Source organism: Neofelis nebulosa, chromosome X (assembly GCF_028018385.1).
Source record: "Neofelis nebulosa isolate mNeoNeb1 chromosome X, mNeoNeb1.pri, whole genome shotgun sequence".
Taxonomy (NCBI): domain Eukaryota; kingdom Metazoa; phylum Chordata; class Mammalia; order Carnivora; family Felidae; genus Neofelis; species Neofelis nebulosa.
The window spans coordinates 43460839-43484469 of NC_080800.1; the positions used below are offsets into that span (position 1 = coordinate 43460839).

The 23631-nt window shown below is 40.6% G+C and overlaps 1 long non-coding RNA gene across 5 annotated transcripts in view; it reads left to right on the forward strand.

Annotated features, from left to right (window-relative positions):
• LOC131502020 (uncharacterized) overlaps positions 1–23215 on the forward strand; it is a 90793-nt gene extending 67578 nt beyond the window's left edge. For 2 of the 5 annotated variants that reach the window (XR_009256960.1, XR_009256959.1), the window contains exons 2-5: positions 19427–19512; positions 19994–20096; positions 21584–21710; positions 23090–23215. This is a non-coding gene — a long non-coding RNA (uncharacterized LOC131502020). Of the gene's footprint in view, positions 1–14027; positions 14140–15387; positions 15410–17697; positions 17813–19426; positions 19513–19993; positions 20097–21583; positions 21711–23089 lie in introns of those variants that run through there. The other 3 variants (XR_009256958.1, XR_009256961.1, XR_009256957.1) reach the window with 3 other exon arrangements.
• Positions 23216–23631: the final 416 nt, after the last annotated feature.

The following is a 23631-nucleotide window of genomic DNA, read 5'->3' on the forward strand; positions in this document are numbered from 1 at the left end:
CCTGCCAAGTTTCAAAAGAGAGATCAGTCACGACTCTAATAGGTCTCCCTTTATATGTGAGGGCACGTTTATCCCTTGCTGCTTTCAGAATTTTCTCTTTATCCTTGTATTTTGCCAGTTTCACTATGATATGTCGTGCAGAAGATCGATTCAAGTTACGTCTGAAGGGAGTTCTCTGTGCCTCTTGGATTTCAATGCCTTTTTCCTTCCCCAGTTCAGGGAAGTTCTCAGCTATAATTTCTTCAAGTACCCCTTCAGCACCTTTCCCTCTCTCTTCCTCCTCTGGGATACCAATTATGTGTATATTATTTCTTTTTAGTGTATCACTTAGTTCTCTAATTTTCCCCTCATACTCCTGGATTCTTTATCTCTCTTTCTCTCAGCTTCCTCTTTTTCCATAACTTTATCTTCTAGTTCACCTATTCTCTCCTCTGCCTCTTCAATCCGAGCCGTCGTGGTTTCCATTTTGTTTTGCATTTCGTTTAAAGCGTTTTTCAGCTCCTCGTGACTGTTCCTTAGTCCCTTGATCTCTGTGGCAAGAGATTCTCTGCTGTCCTGTATACTGTTTTCAAGCCCAGCGATTAATTTTATGACTATTATTCTAAATTCACTTTCTGTTATATTATTTAAATCCTTTTTGATCAGTTCATTAGCTGTTGTTATTTCCTGGAGATTCTTCTGAGGGGAATTCTTCCGTTTGGTCATTTTGGATAGTCCCTGGAGCGCTGAGGACCTGCAGGGCACTTCCCCCGTGCTGTGGTGTATAACTGGAGTTGGTGGGCGGGGCCGCAGTCCGACCTGATGTCTGCCCCCGGCCCACCGCTGGGGCCACAGTCAGACTGGTGTGTGCCTTCTCTTCCCCTCTCCTAGGGGCGGGATTCACTGTGGGGTGGTGTGGCCCGTCTGGTCTACTTGCACACTGCCAGGCTTGTGGTGCTGGGGAGCTGGCGTATTAGCTGGGGTGGGTAGGCAAGGTGCACGGGGCGGGAGGGGCAGGCTTAGCTCGCTTCTCCTTAGGTGATCCACTTCAGGAGGGGCCCTGTGGCAGCGGGAGGGAGTCAGATCCGCTGCCGGAGGTTTGGCTCCGCAGAAGCACAGAGTTGGGTGTTTGCGCGGAGCGAGCAAGTTCCCTGGCAGGAACTGGTTCTCTTTGGGATTTTGGCTGGGGGATGGGCGGGGGAGATGGCGCTGGCGAGCGCCTTTGTTCCCCGCCAAGCTGAGCTCTGCCGTCCGGGGGCCTAGCAGCTCTCCCTCCCTTTGTCCTCCAGCCTTCCCGCTTTCTGAGCAGAGCTGTTAACTTATGACCTCCCAGACGCTAAGTCGCGCTTGCTGTCGGAACACAGTCCGTCCGGCCCCTCCGCTTTTGCCAGCCCGACTCGGGGGCTCTGCTTGGCTGGCGAGCCGCCCCTCCGCCCCAGCTCCCTCCCGCCAGTCCGTGGAGCGCGCACCGCCTCGCCGCCCTTCCTACCCTCTTCCGTGGGCCTCTCGTCTGCGCTTGGCTCCGGAGACTCCGTTCTGCTAATCCTCTGGCGGTTTTCTGGGTTCTTTAGGCAGGTGTAGGTGGAATCTAAGTGATCAGCAGGACGCGCGGTGAGCCCAGCGTCCTCCTACGCCGCCATCTTCCGGAACTCCTACCCAGCATACAATCTTACAAATACCCGAGTCTCCAACCTTGGGTCACAGACCTTCAACGGGTTCAGAAAACTTACTCCTTAAAAAAAAATATATATATATATATATATGTCATATAAACATTAGAATACAGGCCCTACAAGATTTATGAGTATTACACCCAGAAAACAGACAAGAAAGACCTCAGATCTTGGAACATAGACCCTTAAAGATTTCATAGAACTACAACTCTAAACACAGACATGCCAATACATCAATTTCATTATCATAGACCCTCAAAGTCTTCAAACTCTTACTCTCAAAATATAGATGCACGAATACCTCAGAATCAATCCTATGAAAAAAAGGATCTTCAAAGAGTCAGATACCTCACTCACTGAACATGTACCACCAAACACTTAAGACCCTGACCTGGCAATGTAGACCTTCACAGATCAGGACTTTCACACCCTGAATATAGACTCCAGAAGCTCAGATTCAAAATTCATATCAAATACACCCAGAAATTTCAGAGTCCTCATACTCCAACCACAAATCCCTAATGCACAAACCCAGATCCCCTGTAACATCAGACTGAAACCTATGAACGCAGATCATCACAATGGTTCACAACCTTCAACTCTGAACTCACAGCCCCATAGAACAAAATCAGACTTTCACACTAACATCTTTACAGCACAGAGAGACCACACACCCAGATCACAGACCCCAAAATACTTCAGATAAAACCTTGGAGCACAGACAGTTAATAAATACAGACACCTCTTATTCCCTGGCCACAGACTCCCAGAACCCCTGTTTCAAACCTTGACACAGACCCTCAAAGACTTCAGGCACACCCATGAACACAGACCTCCAAATACCTCAGATTTAAACCCTTTTTTAAAAGTTTATTTATTTTGTGAGAAAGAACGTGAGCAGGGGAGGGGCAGAGAGAGAGAGAGGAATAGAGAATTCCAAGCAGGCTCTACATCGTCAGTGCAGAGCACGATGTGGGGCTTGAACTCACAAACTGTGAGATCATGACCTGAGCTGAAACCAAGAGTCAGACACCCAACTGACTGAACCACCCAGGTGCCCCCAGGTTTAAACTTTTGAACATAGATTCTCAGAGTTCAGAGACCTCACATCCTGAACAGAGGCATCTAATCAACTCAGACAAAAAACTTGGAGCTCAGAACTTAAAAGACTTCAAGGACCTTACTCTTTGAACACAGAGCAAAAATACCTCTGAAACTTGGGATCCAAGCTTAAAATTTCAAAGACTTTACAACTTTATCACAGACCCTCAATTACCTCAGATTCAAACCTTATGCTGTAGACCCTGAAAAATTTCAGAGACCTCATATCCTGAACACAAACCAGCAGTTACTTCAAACTCAAACCTTTGGACTGACCCTGAAAATTTTCGGAGAACATGAGCACACACCTCTAAATACCTGACTCAAAACATGGAATATATGCTCTTAGATCAGAGACCTCATACCCTAAACACAGACTTCACAAACACCTCAGGCAAAAAACTTGGAAGAAAGACTTGCAAAGAATTCATGGACCTCACTTCTTGAATACAGACCCCCTAATACCTCAGACAGAAATGTGGGACTCAACATTCTAAAAGTTCAACAATCACACACCCTGAAAACAAGTCTCCTAATTGCTAAGACTAAACCCTCAGAACACAAGCTGAAAATCTCAGAGGCTTCAAACTCTGAATACAGACCTATAAATAACTCAGGCTTAATCTTTGGGATATAGATCCTTGGAAAGTATAGAGACCTCATGCCATGAATGCAGACCTCCAAATACATGAAACTTAAGCCTTTGGAAACAGACCCCTCTAGGTTTTAGAGACCTCTCACTCTGAACAGAGACCCCCAAATACCTCAGACTCAAACATTAAAATGAAGACACCAAAAGATATGAGAAGCCTCACACTCTGAACACAGATCCACAGTGACTTTAGGTTTAAACCTTACAACAAATTTTTAAAGACTTCAGAGACCTCACCCTGTGAACACAGAGCACCAAATACTTTAGAGTCAAAACCTGGAGTCACAGACCTTAAAGCGTTTAGAGAAGTCACACCCAGAACAGACTTCCAACCCCCTCAGAATCAATCCTTAGGACAGAGACTCTCAAAATTTCAGAGACATCATACCTTGGCTACGGACCCCCAAATAACTCCGACTAAGTCCTTGGGACACAGCCTCTAAAATATCACAGACTTCACACTCTGAAAACAGACCTCAAATACCTCATATTCAAAACTTGGAATCCAGATCCTCTAAAAGTTCAAAGACTTCACATGCCAAACACAGACCCCTGAACACCACAGACTTAAATCTTTGGAAACAGAATTCTATTGAAAACAATTCTATTGTTTTCAGAGACATCTGTCACCGACAGAGACCTCCAAAACCTCAGAGTTAAACCTTGAGGCACAGACTTAAAAACAGTTGAGGGACCTCACACCTAGTACACAAATTCCTAGTTACCTCATATTTAATTGTTGGAACAGGGGTGCCTGGCTCAGTTAAGCATTTGGATCTTGGTTTTGGCTCAGGTCATGATCTCATGGTTCATGAGTTTGAGCCCCACATCAGGCTCAGTGTTGTTGCTTGGGATTCTATCTCTCTCTTTTCCCCTCCCTCCCTCTCTCCAAATACATACATACATACATACATACATACATACATACATACATACACTTTAAATGTTGGAGCAGACCCTGAAGGAATTCAGCAAACTTGAGCACAGAATCCTACCTCAGGTTCAAACTTTCAAACATATACCTTATAACCTAAATGTGGACGTTTAAACAACTCAGACAAAAATTTTGAATACATACCCTCAGAAAGTTTAAAAACTTTATTTCTTGAACTAAGACCTCGAATACCTTAGACCCAAACTTGGGACACAGACCTTCTAAAATTTCAGAGACTTCATGCCTTGAAATACAGACCCTCAAACTATTCACAGACCTTAAACCCTGAACACTCACTCTACATTAATCAGATTAAACCTTGGGGCACCTGGGTGGCTCAGTTGGTTAAGTGCCTGACTTCTCAGTTCATGATCTCATGGCTTGTGGGTTCGAGCCCTGCATCTGGCTCTCTGCTGTCAGCTCAGAGCCCACGTTGGATCCTCTGTCTCCCTCTCTCTCTGTCCCTCCCCCACTCGTTCTCATCCCCCCCCCCCCCGCATAAGACAAAACATAAAAAGAAACACTTGGGACATATCTCAAAGTCTTCAGAGATCTCAAACTGTGAACACAGACACCCAAATCTCTCTGACTCAGACCCTGAGCCACAGACTCTCAGAAAGTTCAGAAACCTGAGACTTTGATCTCAGTCCCATAATTATGTCAGGCTGAAACCTTGGGGTAGATCTTCAAAGAATTCAGAGAACTCAACCCTGAGCACAGACTCCCTAAGTGTCTCAGATGTAGATTGTGGAACCTAGCCCCTCAAAGATTTCAAAGACATTACTCTTGACCATAGACTTTCAAACACCTCAGGTAAAAATCTGGGAAACAGACTCTCAAAAATTTCAAAGCCTCACTTCTTTTTAAAAATTTTATTATTTATTTATTTTTTAAATTTACATACAAGTTAGTTAGCATATAGTGCAACAATGATTTCAGGAGTAGATTCCTTAATGCCCCTTACCCATTTAGCCCATCCCCCTTCCCACAACCGCTCCAGTAACCCTCTGTTTGTTCTCCATATTTAAGAGTCTCTTATGTTTTGTCCCTCTCCCTGTTTTTATATTAGTTTTGCTTCCCTTCCCTGTGTTCATCTGTTCTGGGTCTTAAAGTCCTCATATGAATGAAGTCATATTATATTTGTCTTTCTCTGACGGACTAATTTTGCTTAGCATAATACCCTCTAGTTCCATCCATGTAGTTGCAAATGGCAAGTTTCATTCTGTTTGATTGCCGAGTAATACTCCACTGTGTGTGTGTGTGTGTGTATGTGTGTGTTTATATATATATACACACACACATATCTCACGTCTTCTTTATCCATTCATCCGTCGATGGACCTTTGGGCTGTTTCCATACTTTGGCTATTGTTGATAGTGCTGCTATAAACATTGAGGTGCATGTGCCCCTTCAAAACAGCATACCTGTATCCCTCAGATAAATACCTAGTAGTGCAATTGCTGGGTCGTAGGGTAGTTATATTTTTAATTTTTTGAGGAACCTCTATACTGTTTTCCAGAGTGACTGCACTAGTTTGCATTCCCACCAGGAATGCAAAAGGGTTCCTCTTTCTCCACATCCTCACCTACATGTGTTGTTGCCTGAGTTTTAATTTTAGCCATTCTGATGGGTGTAAGGTGGTATCTCATTGTGGTTTTGATTTGTATTTCCCTGATGATGAGTGATGTTGAGCATTTTTTTCATGTGTCAGCCATCTGGATGTCTTCTTTGGAGAAGTGTCTATTCATGTCTTTTGCCCATTTCTTCACTGGATTATTTGTTTTTTGGGTGTTGAGTTTGGTAAGTGCTTTATAGATTTTGGATACTAACCCTTTATCTGATATGTCATTTGCAAATATCTTCCCCCATTCTGTCAGTTGCCTTTTAGTTTTGCTGATTGTTTCCTTCACTGTGTAGAAGCTTTTTATCTTGAAGAGGTCCCAATAGTTGCTTTTGTTTCCCCTGCCTCTGGAGACATCTCAAGTATGAAGTTGCTGTTGCCGTGGTGAAAGAGGTTGTTGCCTATTTTCTCCTCTAGGATTTTGATGGCTTCCTTTCTTACATTTAGGTCACTCATCCATTTTGAGTTTATTTTTCTATATGGTGTAAGAAAGTGGTACAGGTTCATTCTTCTGCATGTCACTGTCCGGTTTTCCCAACACCATTTGCTGAAGAGACTGTCTTTTTTCCATTGGATGTTCTTTCTTGCTTTGTCAAAGATTAGTTGGCCATAAATTTCTGAGTCCAATTCTGGGTTCTCAATTCTGTTCCATTGATCTATGTGTCTGTTTTTGTGCTAGTACCATACTGTCTTGATGATAACAGCTTTATGATACAGCTTGAAGTCGAGAAAGCTTTGGTTTTCTTTTTCAGGATTGCTTTGGCTATTCAGGGTCTTTTCTGGTTCCATACAAATTTTAGGATTGTTTGTTTTAGTTCTGTGAGGAATGCTGGTGTTATTTTGATATGGATGGCATTGAATACGTAGACCACTTTGGGTAGTATCGACATTTAAAAATATTTGTTCTTCCGATACATGAGCATGGAATATTTTCCATTTTTTTGTGCCTTTTCAATTTCTTTCATAAGCTTTCTATAGTTTTTACTATACAGATTTTCCACCTCTTTGGTTTGGTTAATTCCTAGGTATTTTATGGTTTTTGGTGCAAATTGTAAATGGGATTGATTCCTTGATTTTTCTTTCTGCTGCTTCATTATTGGTGTATAGAAATGCAACTGATTTCTGTGCATTGATTTTATATCCTGCAACTTGCTGAATTCATGTATCAGTTCTAGCAGTTTTTTGGTGGAGTCTTTTGGGTTTTCCACATAGAGTATCATGTCATCTGCAAAGAGTGAAAGTTTGATTGCCTCCCTGCTGTTTTGGATGCCTTTTATTTCTTTGTGTTTTCTGATTGCTGAGGCTAGGACTTCGAATACTATGTTGAATAACAGTGGTGAGAGTGGACATCCCTGTCTTGTTCTTGACCTTAGGGGGAAAATTCTCAGTTTTTCCCCATTGAGGATGATATTAGCTGTGCATCTTTTGTATATGGCCTTTATGATCTTGAGGTATGATCCTTCTATCCCAACTTTCTTGAGGGGTTTTGTCAAGAAAGGATGCTGTATTTTGTCAAATGCTTTTTCTGTGTCTATTGAGAGGATCATGTGGTTCTTATCCTTTGTTCTATTAATGTGATGTAACACATTGATTGATTTGAGGAAATTGAACCAGCCCTGTATCCCAGGAATAAATCCCCTTTAATTGTGGTGATTAATTCTTTTAATGTTTTGTTGGATCCAATTTGCAAGTATCTTTTTGAGAATTTTTGCATCCTTGTTCATCAGGGAAATTGGTCTGTAGTTCTCCTTTTTAGTGGGGTCTTTGGTTTTGGAATCAAGGTAATTCTAGCCTCATAGAATGAGTTTGGAAGTTTTCCTTCCATTTCTATTTTTTGGAACAGCTTCAAAAGAATAGGTGTTAACTCTTTTTGAAATATTTGGTAGAATTCCCCTGAAAGCCATCCAACCCTGGACTCTTGTTTTTTGGGAGATTTTTGATTACTGATTCAATTTATTTATTGGTTATGGGTCTGTTCAAATTTTCTATTTCTTCCTGTTTCAGTTTTTGTAGTTTATATGTTTCTATGAATTTGTCCATTTCTTTCAGATTGCCTAATTTGTTGGCATATAATTGCTCATCACATTCTCTTATTATTGTTTGTATTTCTGTGGTGTTGGTTGTGATCTCTCCTCTTTCATTTTTTATATTATTTATTTGGGTCCTTTCCTTTTTCTTTTTGATCAATATGGGTAGAGGTTTATCAATTTTGTTAATTCCTTCAAGGAACCAGCTCCTGGTTTCATTGATCTGTTCTACTGCGTTTTTTTAAATTTCAATATCATTTATTTCTGCCCTAATTTTTATTATTTCCCTTCTTCTGCTGGTATTGGGCTTTATTTGCTGTTCTTTTTCCAGCTCTTTTCGGTGTTAGGTTACATTGTGTATTTGAGACCTTTCTTCCTTATTTAGGAATGTCTGGATAGCTATGTACTTCCCTCTTATGATTGCCTTTGCTGCATCCCAGAGGTTTTTGGCTGTCGTGTTTTCATTTTCCTTGGCTTCCATGTACGTTTTAATTTCCTCTTTGATTTCTTGGTTAGCCCATTCATTCTTTAGTGGAATATTCTTTAATCTCCAAGTATTTATGGTCTTTCCAAATTTTTTCTTATGGTTGATGTCGAGTTTCATAGTGTTGTGGTCTGAAAATATACAAGGTATGATCTTGCTATTTTTGTACTTGTTGAGGGCTCATTTATGACCCAGTATGTGATCTATTCTGGAAAATGTTCCATGTGCACTTGAGAAGAATGTATATTCTGCTGCTTTAGGATGAAATGTTCTGAATATATATGTTAAGTCCATCTGGTCCAGTGTGTCACACACAGGCATTTTTTCCTTGTCGATTTTCTGCATAGATGATCTGTCCATTGTTGTAAGTGGGGTGTTGAAGTCCCCTACTAGTATGGTATTATTATCAATGAGTTTATGTTTGTGATTAATTGATTTATGTATTTGGTGTTCCACATTGGGGGCATAAATATTTATAATTTTTAGATTTTTCTTCATGGATAGTCCCCTTAATTATGCTATAATGCCCTTCTTCATCTCTTGTTACAGCCTTGATTTTAAAATTTAGTTTACCTGATAGAATTATGGCTACTCCAGCTTTCTTTTGATGACCATTAGCATGATAAATGGTTCCCCATACCCTTACTTTCAATCTGCAGGTGTCTTTAGGTCTAGAATGAGTCTCTTATAAGCAGCATATAGATGGGTCTTGTTTTCTTATCTATTATGATACCCTATGTCTTTTGATTAGAGAATTTAGTCAATTGACATTTAGACTGAGTACTAAAAGATTTTAGTACTAAAAGACTAAAGTACTAAATGAATTTAGTGCCATTGTGTTGCCTGTAGAGTTGGAGTTTCTGGTGATATTCTCTGGTCCTTTACAGTCTTTGTTGCTTTTGGTCTTTTTGTTTTGTTTCATCTTTTCTTCACTCAAAGAGTCTCCCTTGAGATTTCTTGCAAGGCTAGTTTAGTGGTCATGAACTCTTTTACTTTTTGTTTGTCTGGGAATCTCGTTATCTCTCCTTCTATTTTGAATGACAGCCTTTATGGATAAGGAATTCTTGGCTGCATATTTTTCTGATTCAGAATGTTGAATACATCCTGCCATTCCTTTCTAGCCTGCCAGGTTTCTGTGGGTATGTCTGCTGCGAACCTGATCTGTCTTCCCTTATAGGTTAAGGACTTTTTTTCCCTTTCTGCTTTCATAATTCTTTCCTTGCCTGTGTATTTCATGAATTTGACCATGGTATGCCTTGATGATGGTCAGTTTTTGTTGAATCTAATTGGAATTCTCTGTGCTTTTTGGATTTTGATGTCTGTGTCTTTCCCAAGATTAGGGAAGTTTCCACTATAATTTGCTCACATAAACCTCTGTCCCTTTTTCTCTTTCTTCATCTTCTGGGACTCCTATGATTCAGATGTTATTCCTTTTTAATAAATCACTAATTTTTCTAAGTCTTGTATCATGATCTTTTGCCTTTGTTTTCCTCCTTTTTTCCTGCTTCATTATTCTCCATAATTTTATCTTCTATATCACTAATTCACTGCTCTGCTTTGTCCATCCTTGCCATCGTGACATCTATTCAAGATTACATCTCGGTTATAGCATTTTTAATTTCATCTGACTAGATTTTATTTATTTCATCTCCTCAGAAAGGGATTCTATGCTTTTTTCAACCCCAGATAGTATTCTTATTATCATGATTCTAAATTCTAGTTCATACATCTTACTTATATCGGTGTTGATTAAGCCACTGGCTGTCATTTCTTCCTGTTCTTTATTTGGGGTGAATTCCTTCATTTTGTCATTTTGGAGGAAGAAAAAAATAATAAAATAAAAAGTAAAAATTAAAAAATTAAAACAAAAAATCCAATAAATGAAGCTAGATTCTAGGTGTGTTTTGGTCTGCTTGTTGAGAGAAGCTTGAGAGAATAGAGAGATAACAGAAAGAAAAGGGAAAAAAGTAAGAAAAAATTAAAAATTAAAAAAATTATATAATAAAATAGAATAAAAGAAAATAAAGAAAATTAAGTAGAATAAAAAAATAAAAAGTAAAGTAAGAAAAATAAAATTTTCTGTATCCAAGAGAGGGTAGAAAAAGAAAACAATTTAAGCAGAAATAGAAGCAAAGAAAGTGAATAAATAAATTAATCAGCAAAAATTTAAACCTGAAAGAAGTTACATTCATTTTCCCCTAGAACTGAAACTATGAGGCCCTCTATAGTCTGTGCACTAAGCAGGTGGAGTGGCTTGTGCTGGTCTTCTAGGCAATGTGCTTGGAGGGTGCAGTTGGGCGGGGCTTGGTGTAACTACATGGTGCTGCTTAGCTTACTGAGGTGTATCAGTGTGTTGTGCATGTGCATGCATGGCAGCTCCAGCTCCCTAGTCTCTGGCACAGGAACTTCACGCTCTCACTGACCTACAATCAAGCACCCCTCCTTTGTCTCAGGCCTCTGTTCACTCCCTGCTTCTACTCTGTCTGTGTCCAAGCTGTTCGCCTGCCAGGCAGCACCTCCCTCCAGAGTTTTATCTCAGATGGGGCTGTGTTTCAAAACCCCACACTTCAGAGACCCCTGTGACTTGGACCTGTGCTGACTCTCTTGGATAGGATCTCACTGAGCAATTGCTGGGTGCTGCCTTTCTGCAGAAAATGTTTGTGCAAGCTCGTGCAGTGGCAGAGGTTCAGAGATTATGGCAAATCACATCACACAGCGGGTGCCAGGTTTCACCACACTCTGGTGTCTTTGTCTCAATACCAGCAAACGTGGCTGCTCTCCAAGGTCCTCTGGGACCTTTGCCTGTGGGGAGGCCATATGGCCTCTACCAAGTGCACTCCAAGCAGGGGAACTGCTTTTCCCCATGTAGCACATGGACCCCTCAGACCCCACTGCTTGCTCCTGGGGATTCACCCTACTTCCTCACCAGAGCACTGCCAGGCACTGAGCTCTGAAACTTCAGACTCTGCACTCCACTGTTTATAGAATCCTGGTGTTATTGAAACCCTCTCCTTTCTTCCTGTCAGTGGTTTTGGGGAACATATTTCTTGTTCAGTCCCCTTCGAGTGTTTTCACTCTTTCTCTCTAGCTGCTTTCAGGGGGAGTGCTTTTCTTCCACAATCCTGATGAGCTGCACTCTCCCCCTTTCTCTTTTTCCATTCTCTCTCCACAAAAACAGCTCCCTACCCTCCGTGGTTTTTCTCTCCCTCAGTTCACCTCTCTGCACCATGTACCTGCCAAGTTCTGTGGCTCAAGTTATGCAGATTGTTGTGCTAATCCTCAGATCGATTTCCTAGGTGTTCAAAATGTTTTGGTGCTGATGCATAAGGGCACTTATACCTCAAGGTTTATAGCAGCACTTACAACAATAGCCAAATTATGGAAAGAGCCTAAATGTCCATCAACTGATGAATGGGTAAAGAAATTGTGGTTTATATACACAATGGAATACTACTTGGCAATGAGAAAGAATGAAATATGGCCTTTTGTAGCAATGTGGATAGAACTGGAGAGTGTTTTGCTAAGTAAAATAAGTCATACAGAGAAAGACAGATACCATATGTTTTCACTCTTATGTGGATACTGAGAAAATTAACAGAAGACCATGGGGGAAGGGAAGGAAAAAAAAAGTTAGAGAGGGAGGGAGCCAAACCATAAGAGACTCTTAAAAACTGACAATAAACTGAGGGTTGATGGGGGTGGGAGGGAGGGGAAAGTGGGTAATGGGCATTGAGGAGGGCACCCGTTGGGATGAGCACTGGGTGTTGTATGGAAACCAATTTGACAATAAATTTCATATTAAAAAAATGTTTTGGTGCTGATCTAGCTGCATTTCAGGGATAAGTCAAGCTCATGGTCTCCATGTTGTTCTGCCATCTTAACTTCTCTCCAAGAATAGGTATTCACTCTTTAAATATTTGGTAGAATTCACCTGTGAAGCCATCTGGCCCTGGACTTTTGTTAGGAATTTTTTATTTCTGATTCAATTTCATTGCTGGTTATTGGTCTTTTAAAGCTTTCTCTTTCTTCCTGTTTCAGTTTTGGTAGTTTATATGTTCCTAAGAATTTATCCATATCTTCCCTTTTACCCAATTTGTTGACATATAGTTTTTCATAATATTCTCATGTAATTATTTGTATTTCTGTGGTGTTGGTTGTTATTTCTCCTGTCTCATTTGTGATTTTATTTATTTGGGTCCGTTCTCTTTTCTTGTTGATAATGCTGGATAGAGGTTTATCAATTTTATTAATTTTTTTTCAAGAACCAGCTCCTGGTTTCATTAATCTGTACTATCGTTTTTTTTTAAGTTTACATATCACTTATTTCCATTCTAATCCTTATTACTTCCTTCCTTCTGCTGGCTTTAGGCTTTGTTTGTTGTTCTTTTTCTAGCTCCTTAGGTGTAAGGTTAGGTAAGGTTACACAAACTGACTGGAGTGTAAAATGTTTTCTCATATCTTAGAATCATCTAGCAATACAAATTAAAAACCTTTAAAGCCCAACTTTCCTTTCATCCAGCAATTCAGTTTTCGGGAATACATTGTAAGAAAATATAAGAAAAATGTGCTACAGTGCAAAAATAAGATATTCATTCCAATTTTTCTTATAATAGTACAAAGATGAGGAATAATCAACATAAAATATACCCATGTGTCTGTTTAAAATAAATAGAATCAAGGGCGCCTGGGTGGCTCAGTCAGTTAAGCATCCATCTTCGGATCAGGTCATGATCTCACAGTCCATGTGTTTGAGCCTCGAGTTGGGCTCTGTGCTGACAGCTCAGAGCCTGGAGCTTGCTTCAGATTCATTCTGTGTCTCCCTCTCTCTATGCCCCTCCTCCACTTGTGCTCTGTCTCTCTCAAAAATAAATAAACATTAATTTTTTTTAATAAACAAAATCATACTGTAGTGTTCTATGCTTTTTTGGGTATTATTTAACCTTAATTAATGGACACCAATATATATCAATATATGTTAATTTATCTAATTCTTCAATGACTGCAAAACTTCCATTGTCTAGTTTTACTGCAGTTCACATGAGCAAGTACATTACTGGACACATAAGTACTTTTGAATTCTTACAACTGTTGTGTATATACAGCAGTCTACTTGGATGAATATACCTTTAGGATGAATTCCAGAAGGGAGATTTCTGGGAAAGGATGCTTAGTGCATTACTAATTATAATATGTTGAGAGTATCGGGAGTTTCTCATGAATCTTTAAACCTGCTTCCTTTCCCTCATCTAAGAAGGTGGGGATGGGTTACATAAGCTGTTGGGGCTCAACACAAACATCCCTCATACATCCTAGCTACGCCTTCTATTGCTCTCTTTCTCTCTCTCTCCAAGGCTAGCTGTTTGGGTTTCTCCCAATTGCACATTAGGGTGGTGGGCAGTAACTCCCAGGTCTGGCCCATATTCAGACCACCAGGGGCAGTACCCTGGCCAGAAGAAGGCCAGACAGGGAAGAACAGACCACTCCCCACCACCATTATCTCCCTCTGAAGTACACACTTGTGGTCAGTGTGTGACCCTGAATCTTTCCCTCCTCCAGGTATTGGAAACAGGCTGGGTCATCATCCCACTCACTGTACCGCCATAGGTGGCACCTCATCACAGCTTCATCATAGCTTTGTGTCTGTACATCCTGCTCACAGCTGACCCAGGTAGCATATACCACATTTCTCCTATTGGGTTTCTGGACCGTCTGAACAGGGCTCACATTTGGCCCATGCACCCCCTCAGCCTTGGCCTGGGGTTGGACCTTGACACCTGCGCCACTCCAGACTGGGCACAGTTGCTAGTCCCCACTCTTGATTATCATCTCCAACAATGGTAAATGGGTGGACAAAAAGTCTCTTTTCTTTTTTATTTATTTATTTATTTATTTATTTATTTATTTTTTAATATATGAAATTTACTGTCAAATTGGTTTCCATACAACACCCAGTGCTCATCCCAAAAGGTGCCCTCCTCAATACCCATCACCCACCCTGCCCAAAAAGTCTCTTTTCCCTCTGCTATGGTGAGGGAGGGGAGGAGAGGGACAGGAAGGGCAGAAAGGGATGCCTTGTGGCTCCTCTCAGTGGTCCTAGTGACAATGCTATTACTTCCAGATGTTAATTCTACCCAGAATTAAGATGACCTCATGCTGGGATTTAAATAATAATGACATGACAGTGGGACTGAGCAATTCTTAGTGGCTGAATTATTTTTAAGGAGCATATATTACTTGTGCTATAAAACAAATAAAATGAAATGATATCTACAGTCTTCACAATGACACAAAGGTTTGGGAGTACCTGATTGTCCGTGGTCATAGTGGTTGCTCTGTGCTAATGCTGCCTGAGGATGAGGTTACCCAGAAGGCTTGTTGCACTAAGAAAATTGGATTTTTTTTTCAGTTTAGACTCTAACCTCTCACACGGACGGGACCCCATCTTCCCAGTGTCCTGAAGAAACTTGATCCTACCCAGAGAACACAGCTGCTGCCAACAGACAAAGCACCAAGGTCAGGGAGACAGCTGGGCAGCAGATAACCTTTCCAAGAGATAACAGGAAATGACTAAGAGCCAATAAAAGAGCTCACCTGAGGAGAAACATGAGCCTGAGGTCAGATCCCACAGTTTATGCTGACTGAAGAGTATGAGACCTCAGTCCTTATCGATAAATCTTTATTTCATACACATAAAGATCTGAGTTGTAGGAACAGTTCTTGATTAGATATTAAAAGTGGTTATCCCTAATTCCCTTCCTGATCAAAGAAGAATTACATGTTCTTTACACTTGGCTCTAAATTGCCTCTATATCTTGTCTGTATGAGACAGGGAGGGTGAAAGAAAGGGAGTGAGGGAAAAAGAGAGGGAGGGATGTGGTAATTCTACTTCTGCCACAGGGGATCTTTCTAACTCTCAAAGAACCTGTGCTTCTCTAAAGGTAACCTGCAGGGTCTAGGAATGCAAGACAGCAAGGGTTTCTGGTTGGGGGTGGAGGTAGGGCAGGGCAAGGTCAAATTCCTTTCTGTCTTGTAGGTACTTACCTTTGTTTGCTAAAATCAGGGGCAATAGTCCGCTGTCCACCCCCTTCTCTCCTCTACTCTCGCTCTTTCCCTGACAGTGGAGGACCAGTCCATCTAGGTGATGGTGAAGGCTTTGGAGGCTCACCAGATGCAGGAGACCTACAACCCTGAGGACTGTATTTTATATGCTGTGTTACCCTTGGAGTAACCCTGTGTCTTTGTAGTCCTGGAATGTGCTGGCTTGTTTTCCAGGGAAACAAAGCATATTTACTGTCTGACAGGAGGAAGAGGTGAACTTTTCTAAAGTCTCCCTCTTCTTTTGGGATCATGCTGCACATACACAGTGCTACATAACCAGCTGTTTCAAGTTTATAACTCAGTGTGAGCAGCACAACTGTGACAGCAAACATTATTCAGCATTGGTTTGTGATGGGCGGCCACATTTCATTTTCAAATGTGTTGCAGTTTACTTATATAGTAAGTCTGTGACCATTCTTTTATAAATTAAGCTGCTTTGGAAATCCCATGTATCTAAATCTTTGTTCACATCCAAGACAGTTTCCCTTTTTTTTGAGGGGGGGGGAAGTGAGCAAGGGGTAGGGAGAGGGAGAGAGAGAGAAAGAGAGAAGTGGGGCTCACTTCGAGCAGGGCTTGAGCTCACACGTTGGGGGGGGACTCTAATTCACAAAGCATGAGATCATGACCTGAGCTGAAGTCAGATGTTTAACACAGGCTCCTCCAAGACAGTTTCCTTAACATAAAGTTTTAGAAGTAGAAGTTTTAGGTTACAGGATGTATGCAAGTTTCAAAGCTTATATATTTGAATTTATCAGTCCTTTTCTTTATATTTTTCTGGATTCCTTTCATGCTTGAAATGGCTTTGTAGACTTTCAGAGCCTAAAAGCTCTCACACATCTCTAAGGAGACTAAAGACTCTTGAGGGCAACTGGGGCAGCTGCACTGAGAAGAAAACTTGAAGGTCCAATTGGCAGGTGAAATGCAGGGCTGGGAACAGTCCTAGACAGAAGGACTGAAAGATTTTGGGGGTGGAGAAGGGAAGGACAGGTCTTCCATAACTAGGAAACAATGTCCTGCTTCAGGCATGGCAGAATCTCTGCTTGGATGGGGAAGGCTGGATCTACAGCCTATTCGATATATACATCACTGTGCATACACACAGGTGTTACTACACATATGTCCAAATCTTGGGATTGGCTGGTGAAGTTGACCCCACAGAGGTTGTGTTTGGGTGGCAACAGAAGATGGTATCTAACCATTTTCATTCCCTTTCTGATTCTCCAGCAGGCTCCCTGCTGTCTCTCAGCAACTGTAAGTGTGAATAGGTGTGAATGCTTGAATGTGAGAGGGAGCCAGCAGGACTCAGATGGGTTTAGGCGGTGAGATCTGTGTCCTCTGGGGAGGAAGTTCCTTAAGGCCATCACATCTTTCTCCTCACAGGGCTTGTGGCTGCCACAGCCCTTGTTGTGGTGGGGTCAGGACAAGGGAGGATGGTGGACTACAGAGGGCTCAGATGAAAATGGGGTTAGTCTTGGGGATGTTATTTGAAGTATCTGGATGCCAGAGACACCAGGTACTTTTGACAAAGTGCAGACTCAGGAATCCTCAGTGGGGTCAAGGATGAAGGAATGAGAAAGCCCCGCCCACACAGCATGCGCATGCCCAGTGCCCAGCAGTTTCCCATCAGCCCCTGACTTGGGTCGTGTGCAAAGCGTTCCGTGTGCAGCACTGTGCGGATCGCGTCCTATCATCTGGATTCTTTCTCGCTAAGTTCACTTGGTACGTCTTTTACCAATTGGTAGGCAGATGAGTCTGCCCAGAAGTTTAAGTGTGAGTGTGAGGAGAGAGCCAGTGGGCTTTGGGTGGGTCAGGCCATATAGTTCCTGGCCTCTGAGGAGGAAGGTCCTTGAGGTCTTTGCCCTCATAGGCGTTGCGGCCACCATAGCTCATGTCACAGTGGCGGGGCCAGAACTAGTGAGGACGGTGAGCTGTGGAGGGGAGGGGGTCGCATGAAGAGGGGGCAAGGCTTGGGGCAAATTCTGAGGTATCTGGGTCCTAGAGGCACCAGGAACTCACAAAGGGTGGATTTGGGAATTGTCGGTGTGGGCATGAATGAAGGGTGCGGGAGTCATAACCACGTGGTACGTGCGAAGGTAGTGCGCATGTCCAATGCTGTGCGCCTTTCCAGCCATTATTGGTATGGAACGTGTGCAGTGTGTTCTGAGTGCTGAGCTGTTGGGGTCGCGTCCTACCGCCTGGAGTCTTTCTCTCTGAGACTTGATCGTTCTCCCAGGAGCTTAAATGTGAGTGAGGAAAGAGCCAGCGGGCTTCAGGCAGGTCAGGGTGGCCGTTTCTTGTTGCTGAGGAGGAAGGTCACCTTTCTCTTTACAGGTGTTGTGGCTGCCATGGCTTTTGTCTTTGTTAGAGGGGGGCTGAGACAAGGGAGGGCAATGGGCGGGTGAGAAAGGGGGTCAGATGAAGATGGGGCGAGTCTTGACGATGTTATTTGAGGTATCGGTCTTGGAGGCGCCAGGAACTGCCGACGGAGGGCAGATTTGGGGAATTTTTGGTGAAGCCCCAGTGAGGGGCAGGGAAGCCCTTCCCATGTGGCTTGCAGGATGCAGTGCACATGCCCACTGCCCAGAACTTTCTCCGTGGTGGTTGGCGTGAGAGCATGTGCAGCGTGTTCTGGGTGCTGAGCTGAGCATGTCGAGGCTTACCATGTAGATTTTTTCTCGCTGAGAATCAGCAGGTCTGCAGATTAGTCCGCCCAGGAATTTAAGTTTGAGTGAATGTGAAGAGGTTGCTATTTGCCTTTAGGTGGGTAAGGGCAGTGTGGTTCCTGGCCTCCGGGGAGTAAGTCCATGAAGTCATCGTCATCCTCAGAGGTATGGCCCACCATAGCCCATGTCCTGGTCGTGGGGCTGGGAAAGGGAGAGTGCCAGATGAAAATGGAGTTGTCTAAGGGGTGCTATTGGAGGCATCTGAGTCCTGGGGGCACCTGAAACTGCCAACAGAGCATGGAATTGAGAATGGTACGTGGAGAGCTAGACAAGACTGTATATTACAAAATCTCTTCATAGTGGAGAGTCCAGTTGTGAAATGAAATCTTTTTAGGAAAGTTGTATGTTTTTTCAAGTACTTGAAGGTCCGTTGTCTGCCAAATTGCTGTGAAACAAAGGTTTTGCAAATAGCCTCATTTGATGTGATTGGAAAATAGGCAGTTGTTATGAGTTCAAGATTTATTTTGGAAATCTCAACAAATATAAAAAAGAATTTATAATTAGCAGTTGGCCATAAAAATATTACAGTATAATTATTATTTTATTACATTCTTCAGTCAATGATTTTTTCTTTTTTATTTATTATTATTTTTTAATTTAAATTCAAGTTCATTAGCATACAGTATAGTCTTAGTTTCAGGAGTAGAACCCAGTGACTCATCTCTTACATATGACACCTAGTGCTCATCCCTAAAAGTACCCTCCTTGATGCCCCTCACCCATTTAACCCATCCTTCCCCACCTCCCCTCCAGCACCCCTCAGTTTGTTCTCTATTTAAGAGTCTCTTATGGTTTGCTTCCCTCTCCCTCTCTGTTTTTATCTTATTTTTCCTTCTCTTACCCTGTGTTCATCTGTTGTTTCTTAAATTCCACATATGAGTGAAATCCTATGACATTTGTCTTTCTCGAACTGTTTTCGCTTAGCATAATACACTCTAGTTCAATCCACGTTATTGCAAAAAATAGTTTCATTCTTTTTGATCACTGAGTAGTATTCCATTGTATATACATGCACCCCAATGTTTATAGCAGTGCTATCAACAATAGCCAAATTATGGAAAGAGCCCAAATGTGCATCAGCTGATGAATGGATAAAGAAGATGTGGTGTATATTTAACGATTTTCTATTTTCAGTGTGAAATATGAGTGCATGAGTAAGATCAAGATCTAGAGGAAAGGGAGATGGAAAAAAGTCTTCTAAGCAGGAAGAACCTGTGGTTGTGAGTGCTTTAATGTTTTACTTCTATTGGCAGAAATAATTTTTTAGGAAAAACTATCAAAAAAAGTTGTTGAACCAGTATAGTATGTTGTTTAAAGGACTTTCTTGCTTAAAATGGATGAAAAATGAATCCAGGAAAGAAACATTGAGGAAAAAGACTTACATTCTGGTGTTGCCTGGGTGTGTAAATTGATAGGAGTCCAGGAATCCTCTCTATGACTTCCCTATTGTGCTTATGAAAAAACAAACAACACACATCTCAGAAAAGATTAAAAAGGTTTCCAGAATTATTAGTCCTTGCAGATAACTCCTTGGAGTATTTTCTATATATAAAGAGTAATTTTATTGAATACTTACAGAGAAGAGTATAGGAAAAACTTCAGACTTGTGATTGACTACCTCCATGTAGTATGTGTATTTGTGCCTTCTGTCATTATAGTATTAATATCAATACTCTTTATTTGCACCTATCCTCCCCTAAGGCTAAACAACCAGGTGAAAAAACATGACAACAAAAGGAACTACCAACTGAGAATCCAGATATTGAGACTGGGCAAGAGAAAGAAGGAGCACCTGTGGCTCAAGGTGAAGAGGGGACGAAGAAACATGTTGTATTTCATTTATGATGTTATATTAGTAATAGGAATAGATAAAGGGTTCCTTGAAAATTGGCTGGAAACTTGTTTGGTAAGGGAAAGGTATAGTTTGCAGCTGACTGCAGTCCTTCTCTGTGATAAGTTTTCTTTCTTTCAGCATTTTACCATCCCATATTTTAAATTGTTTGGCATGCTTGGAAAGTACAATTCTTGCCAATGCTCTATATTAGCAAAGCAAGGAAACAACATTAAATTTAGACAGAATTGTACACTATGTCACTAGTTAAAGTTGGCCTTTTTTGAATGCTGTTTTCTGGGCTTCTTAAGTTGTGGCATCAAATGTTTAAGCAGACCTAGATACACTTTGGCTAACTCTTAGATTGTAATTTTTAAAAATCATAATACAGAGAAACAAAAATGTGAAAGCCTTTCCTAGTTGCTGTTAAAGTCTTCAATATTTTTGTCTTCCTGAACCATAATCTAGTTGTCATATATTCCTTTTTTAAAAACTTTTGTACTTAGAAAAGATTTAAAGCTTACAGAAAAGTTACAAGAAAAGTACAGTGTACTTTTGATAGGAGCCTCAGACACCTTGATTCACACATTGCTATGCTCACCTTGTGCCACATATCACCCTTCCTTAGATAATAATACACATATTATTATTGTTAAACCACTTGAGATTAAATTTCAACTCTGTACTCAAAGTAATTCAGTATCTGTTTCCTAGAAACAAGGATATTGTTTTACATAACCCCAGTACAATGATCAGATTGAGGAACTTTAACGTTAAGAAAAAATTATTATCTAATATGTGGTCTGTTGCCTAGTAATGTCCAGTTTTGTCAGCTGGCTTAGTAATATCCTTTATACCATTATTTTTTCCTGATCCAGGATCCAACCCAAAACCACCCATTGTATTTAGTTGTCACCTCTCTTTGGACTCCTTTATCCTAGAAGTGTACTTCAGTCTTTCTTTGTCTTTCCTGATTGACAATTTCTGGAGTCCAGGCCATTTGTTTTGTAAAATGTTCTTCAGGTTGGGTTTCTCTCATCTTTTTATTTGTGATGACTTTTTTTCACTCATTTATTGGGGCCTGCTTGGTGGCAGATCATGTACTCGATGCTGAAGATAAAAATATAAACGAGAGAATGATTTCTGTCTTGTACTCACAATCTTGTCAGAAATTCAGGTAAACAAATGGCTGATCTAGTGGAATAAGTGCAATAATATAAGTGTATATAGGTTACAAAGGTGATAACTAAGTTATCTTAAACAGTTTTGGAAAAAGAAACACTTCATAGAGGAGGTAATATATAAGAAACATAACTCCCATTTTCTAGCAGAAAAACTTTTTAATGCTTACTGCATTCTTATACATCACACTTTTTACACTACTGACTTACAGAGCTTTATTTAATAATATTAATTTATGGTTTGCTGCTTACATTAATAATTCTGTTTATTTATATAAGAACCTGAACTGGAAAGTGAAACCCAAGGAATGGGTCTGGAAGAGACTGGAGCTGAGCATGTAGATTGCCCTGAGGTGAGAAAGGAAGACTCCACCTAATCCAGCACCTGCTAAAATTCCAGAAGCATGTAAGTTCTTCATTAAGAATGCCAGTCATGGGGTTGTTCTTTTCTACAATATTATTATACCTTTGTAACAAATCACGAACACAAAGATTATTTGAAAAGTAGCTTAGACACCAAATGCTTGATTCAGAGACAGTATCAGAAGGAAAAAATGAGTTAACTCAAAGGCGTGTTGTTGAATTATAAAACATGGAAGTATTATTACTTTGGAATAGAAGTCCTTTGAAACCTAATGCAAGTGGTCATATACTTACATAAATTATTTAACATACCCCAGTACCAAATGGATATCTAAACAACACAGTAGTATTGATTTTCGTTTAATTTGCCTGAACTATTTCTCAACAATCACTTTATCTTTTAGACACCAAAAAATGATATGGATCTCTTTGTTTTGGCTTTTATAGGTTGGCTTATTTGTTTTTTAAATAGTGAGTGAGGCTAAGAAATGGTAATATTTGCCTGCATCTTGTAATGTCATCTATGATGGTAGTGGCTTATATAACTAGTGTGACTGTGTAATTTTTATCATCCAAACCAGGACACTCTTGAGAGTTTAAGGGAGTGCTGTTGACTGCTTACACCAGGACAATAGGTGCCAATGGAAGAAATGGTCACTTTACTATAAATAGACCATAGAAAAGTTGAACTGAATCAATGAAATATTTTTGCACAAAAGAGACAAACCAAATGGTATAATGTTCTTTGCCTTCTCTTTAGTTAAAATGGTTCCAAGCATGACATCATCATTTTAATTTTTAATTATTTTTAAAGGTTTTTATTTCTTTTTGAGTGGGGGGAGGGGCAGAGAGAGAAGGGGACAGAGGATCCAAAGCAGGCTGCATGCTGACAGCAGAGAGCCCGATGCTGGGCTCGAACTCACGAACCACGAGATCATGACCTGAGCTGAAGGTGGATGCTTAACCCACTGAGCCACCCACATGTCCCAGTGACATTATTATTTTAGCTAATATAGATAATTAGAAGACTATTTCAAATGAATGAATTTCAGTGATACTGGGTTTACTTGCTTGTTTGCTTTGCTTCTTGGAGTTTCTGCTTGGTTGATTTTATTTTAACTGAAATCAGACAGCTTTTTCTCACTACCTAAAATTATCTTTAAATAGACTAGTGGGATTTGATCTGTTCTGGGTTTGAGAAATCTGTGTTTCTTCATACCATCAAAAAGAGTGATGTATTTAAAAAGTTGGTGCTTATATGCCTGAAAATGTACATTAGCATAGAGGTCTGTGCCGTGATTAAGGTTCTGGTTTTAGTTTCATCTTATAAAACCAAAGCTGTAGTGTCCTTTATGTACCTTTATTCTTGTCTAAGTAAAGTTCTCCTAAGTGATGTACCCAATTCTTACGTTTATGTTTTAGGTGATGCACAGTCATATGTTCAAAAGAAGACAAGCTGAAGACATACATATGCTTTGTTATGTTGATAATTTGGCTTAAGTTCTCTCAATAAAGCCTTAATAAAGTTTGCTCAGAAGAAGTCATGCATATCTTTTGTTAAATCTGTTTCTAGGAATGTGATACTATTATAAGTGGTTCTTAAAAAACTCTTTATCCTATTTAGAGCTGGTCTATAGAAGTGCTGTTTATTCTTGTGTAATGATTTTGTCTGGCAACTTTGCTAAACTTATTCTAATAGTGTATCTCTACATCCTTTTGGATTTTCTACATACACAGTCATACCACGTGCAAATAATGACGGTATTGTTTCTTTTGAATCTTTCTACCTTGTAGTTCTTGTCCTTACCTTATGACATTAGCCACATCCTTTTAAGTTGGATAGAAGTGATGATAATAGACATCCTTGTGTATCCCTGATCTCTCAACATTTCACTGTGATGTATGCTATAGATTTTTTATTTTTTTATTTTTTTAAAGTTTATTTATTTATTTTGAGAGAGACA